Source organism: Octopus bimaculoides, chromosome 27, assembly GCF_046866305.1.
Source record: "Octopus bimaculoides isolate indiv1 chromosome 27, ASM4686630v1, whole genome shotgun sequence".
NCBI classification, from domain to species: Eukaryota; Metazoa; Mollusca; class Cephalopoda; order Octopoda; family Octopodidae; genus Octopus; species Octopus bimaculoides.
Window position 1 is genome coordinate 6140757 of NC_142954.1, and position 5000 is coordinate 6145756.

The window sequence follows — 5000 nt, forward strand, 5'->3', positions numbered from 1 at the left end:
TGGCCATGCTGGAGCACCGCCTTTAGTCGAGCAAATCGACCCCGGGACTTATTCTTTAGAAGCCTAGTACTTGTTCTATCTGTCTCTTTTGCCGAACCCCGCTAAGTTACGGGGACATAAACACACCAGCATCGGTTGTCAAGCGATGTTGGGGGGACAAACACAGACACACACACACACACACACACACACATATATATATATATATATATATATATATATATACATATATACGACGGGCTTCTTTCAGTTTCCGTCTACCAAATCCACTCACAAGGCTTTGGTCGGCCCGAGGCTATAGTAGAAGACACTTGCCCAAGATGCCACGCAGTGGGACTGAACCCGGGACCATGTGGTTGGTAAGCAAGCTACTTACCACAGCCACTCCCAATTTTTTGGTCAAAAATAGGGTTTCGACTTTTACATGAGATCGAGTATTACTCGATCTTGCTGAGCAGCCATGTAAACACAAGCAACAGTCAGTACATTCTGGGTGCTCAGTGGGGCCCTTTTTTTTTTGTTGCGATATTAGCAGAATCTTCAACTGATCGCTGATTCGCGTTATCCCAGATCAGGGATGAATGAATCAATCAATCAATGCTAAAGTAAGCTACATGTACTTAGTAAGTGACTTTTAACCAATTATATATATTCGTTCTGCTTAATCCAGAATATCCAAATCTATTTCTATATCGCCTCGAAATGGTTTCGTTTCATTTTTAGTCCTGAAAATATCTTTTACTTGTTTCAGTCACTGGACTGCAGCCATACTGGGACAAACCGCCTTGAAGGCTGTAGTCGAATGAATCGACCCCAGTATTTATTTTCAAATCTGGTACTTAATGTATCGGTGTCTTTGACCGACCCACTATGTTATGGAGACGTAAACAAACAAACACCGGTTGTCAAACGGTGGTGGAGGGCCAATGTAAAGACAAGTACACACGCACGCACACACACACACACACACACACACACACACACACACACACACACACACACACACACACACAGCTGAAACAGTTTAAAGAGTTTAAAGAATTTATATACATGTGTGTACGATGGGCTTTCACACAGTTTCCGTCTACCAATTTCATTCACGAGGCTTTGGCCGGTCGGAGCTTTCGTAGAAGATGCTTGCCTAAGATGCCGCACAGTGGGGCTGAAACCCGAAGCCACGTGGTTGCAAGGTGAGCTTACTGAAAACCAAAAATCACCCTTTACCATTCCGGAACCCTAAAATAATCTACACGTCTTACCAAATTTCTCGAATCTCTCCAGTTTAGCTCAGGTTTTTTAATTATTATTATTATTTTTAACTAAACAGTTTGAAACTTCGTATACTGGTGTAATTTCTCATGCTGAATATGGTTTACTTTCAACAGATTTGACAAAATTTCGAAATTATTTCGTTTTAAAGTTGTCGTATTTGGGTAATTTTAACCAATCAACGACATGTATTCAGCTGAAGAAACCTACTGCTGTTTGAGATAGTAATCGGAGAGCAACAACTTCTGCTGTCTCAAAATGACCGCCGGTCATTGGAAAAGGAGGGGTCCGTTTCATCTGTCCCAGGTTTCGAGAGTAAATTTATATTCTTACGCTTGTTTATACTTTTTACTCTTTTACTTGTTTCAGTCTTTTGTCTGTGGCCATGCTGGAGCACCGCCTTTAGTCGAGCAAATCGACCCCAGGACTTATTCTTTGGAAGCCTAGTACTTATTCGATCGTTCTCTTTTGCCGAACCGCTAAGTTACGGGGACGTAAACACACCAGCATCGGTTGTCAAGCGATGTTGGGGGGGGGGGGACAAACACATACACACATACATATATATATACATATATACGACGGGCTTTTTTCAGTTTCCGTCTACCAAATAGACTCACAAGGCTTTGGTCGGCCCGAAGCTATAGTAGAAGACACTTGCCCAAGTTGCCACGCAGTGGGACTGAACCCGGAACCATGTGGTTGGCAAGCAAGCTACTTACCACACAGCCACTCCTACGCTTAGTTCAACTTTTTCGATAATTCTGCAAATTCATTCGATTTGGCTTGTTGTTATTAATGAAGGTCCGACGACACCGACACCACCACCGTTGCCACCACAGCCGCCGCCGCTGCCACCACTCTGTGACTACTACCATTGCCATCATCGCCAACGCAATCAGCGTCACAAAAACCACCACCACTACCATCACCATCACTGCCACCACCTCTTACCACAACTACATCCATCACCATCACCACCACCACCACCTATCGCAACTACAGCAATCGCCACAACCACCACTACTACCGCCATCACCACTGCCATCATTACCACTGGTCCCCTTCCAAGGCCACCACTACTAACATCGCCTCTACTACCATCATCACCACCACCACAATCGCTATCAACATAACCACCACCTCCATCACCACCATCTGCCGCCGCCACTGGCCCTACAAGTGCCGCCATCACCACCACCTCCTCTTCCACCACGAGCACCGCCGTCATCACCACCACCACCACAATGACCACTACTAGCTCCACCACCTCCGCCATCAACACCACTCCCGCAGCCAACAGCAACAACAACAACAACAACACCGCCATGAATACCCACTACTACATCTATTACCTCCTCTACTGCCATCACCACCACCACCACCACCACTACCACCATCAAGAACGGTGTCGCCATTCCCATCGCAACCAATTCGTTTGAGTTCCGGATTTTACCAGAACATAACAATACCAGCGTTGACTTGGAAGGAGCGGCCGTGATCCACTGATTGGTCGAGTATTTAAGTAGCATTTTGCCTGGTCTTTGCGATCCAACCACTCTGTAAAGTTCCACTTGTGAAGAGCAATTGAGAGTGGTTCCATTATCTTAATGTGATGGTGGTGGTGGTGTTAACGGGGGTAGCGGTGGGGAGAGTTAGTCTTGTGAGATCAGGAAGTACCAGAAAAAGATCTAAAGTCATTCGCTTCTTCTTATAGTTGTGCTGTGTGTCTGTGTGTGTGCGGGTAGTTAGGTAATTAATGACTGTTACGGCCATTACTCAGAGTTTCATAGGTACGAAAGCATATGTTCAGATGAGGAAAATCCTTGACCGAATTTGATTTGAAAGGAGGTGGGCTCCTTATCGGTCACTGGAAAGCTAGTTTCCTGTTAGAAATGTTAGGTCACTTACTGAACGATGTTGAAAACTGCTGTATAAATCACTGCAATGTGATGTTAAAATGGTGCTACTAGGGAGCAATGTATCACTTCTCCACCACGCATAAATACCACAAAGTTTTCAGTTAATCATGGTATTTAGGCTTTTAGTCTTGCATAGATGACAAAAGTGTTTCCAGCATTGCGTACCATAATCGAAAATATATCTGCACAACCTCCCGCCGCCATACAACCCACCTATAATTACCGAAATCGAGTCATTTGTTCGCAGTAGGAATTTTGCTTTTCTAACCCTGCAGTCTATAAAGCTACACTCACTCCATTAGGTCTAGATCATGCATGAGCAACCGGAGATCCGCGGGTCGCATGCGGCCCTCGACGAGTTTCTAGGTTACTAATTTGCAGCATAACCTAAGAGTAGCGACATCTCAGGCACGAGTATTCTACTACACAGCCCTGGGTAGGACAATGCCTTGTGACCGATTTCGATGGATGGAAACTGTGTGGAAGCCCGCCGTATATAAGTACAGGATGCTGTGAATAAATTGTCTAAATTACGCAAAATGAAAATAGCACTGACATCTCATTTTAACAGATACTTTTACCAAAATTACATAAAAATAACTTGAAATACTAAAGAGTAAATTTATTCAATAAAATCGCCATTGGCTTCAACCACGGCCTCCAGACGACTTCGGAATCTCCTGCAACTCTTCTGGGCGGTTTCCTTGTTTAAGTTGGTGAATGCTGTCATAATCCTTGTTTTCAATTATCTTTGGTGTTACAAGGAGGTTTGTTAGTCTCTCGCTCAACAGCGCTCCAATACTCAAGAGGGTTGCAGTCTGGGGAGTTAGGTGGCCAGATGTTAGGGGTGATGTAAGCCTCCATGTTGAGTCTGAGGTTGTGTGAGAAGGTGAATGGAGGCATAACGTCGCCATCACTAGTGATCACTCCAAACACCATGATGCTGACTGGATGTTTGATTTTTATCACTCTCCGTACATGTTTTTGGGACACGGCAAGCCAACGGTTGTTCTGTGTGTTCACCATCTGATCCTGGCAGAAACTTTTCTCGTCTGAGAAAAACCAAAGCATGTTCGGTTGGAGGGGGATGCTTGAGTTTGTTCAAAAGCTTCGTAGCACGTTCTTTACTATTGTCCTTAATGGCTTGAGATAAAAATTGGCCCTTTCTCATCTTGTATGAGGATTACTGAATGTCTTCATGCACTCCCTGCCTGATAAGAAACTCAGACACTGCCATGTCCCGGGCGAAATACTTAGTTGTATTTCGTTCTGAGTTCAAATTCCGCCGAGGTCGACTTTGCCTTTCATCCTTTCGGGGGTCGATAAATTAAGTGCCAGTTATGCACTGGGGTCGATGTAATCCCTTTGTCTGTCCTTGTTTCTCTCCTCTATGTTTAGCCCCCTGTGGACAATAAATTAATAAATATCTGAAAGCTGTTTTTTTGTCTTTAATATACAAAGACAGAAACTTGTTTGCAGCAACAACTTGTGCATCTCGCCTACTCAAGTAGATTTTTTTTTTACCTTTTACTTCTTTGTTCCTTTTCTTTTTCTTTCTCTTTTTTTTTTTGCTTTTAGTATTTTGTAATTTGCATTTCATTGTGTAGGAGGTCTTAGCGAGCACTGTCTGTGCACAACCTGTTTTACCGCACTTATTATAATCAATGCAGGTGCCACAAATATGCACCGCCGCCACCACCACTACCGCTCCTGGTATTCTACTAATGCTACACAAACAATGTTACCAGCTTTTGATGCTACTTTCCTCGTCTCTCTCTCTCTCTCTCATTATCATCATTGTTATCGTGA

The 5000-nt window shown here is 43.9% G+C and overlaps 1 protein-coding gene across 2 annotated transcripts in view; it reads right to left on the minus strand.

Annotated features, from left to right (window-relative positions):
- The window catches only part of LOC106875639 (secretin receptor), a 39339-nt gene that overhangs the window by 31091 nt on the left and 3248 nt on the right, over positions 1–5000 (minus strand). The window contains exon 1 of one of the 2 annotated variants that reach the window (XM_089343667.1): positions 1992–2182. The exons of the other annotated variant lie outside the window; for it this stretch is intronic. The gene's annotated coding sequence lies outside the window, so the exon portion shown is untranslated. Of the gene's footprint in view, positions 1–1991; positions 2183–5000 lie in introns of those variants that run through there. 2 annotated transcript variants of the gene reach the window in all.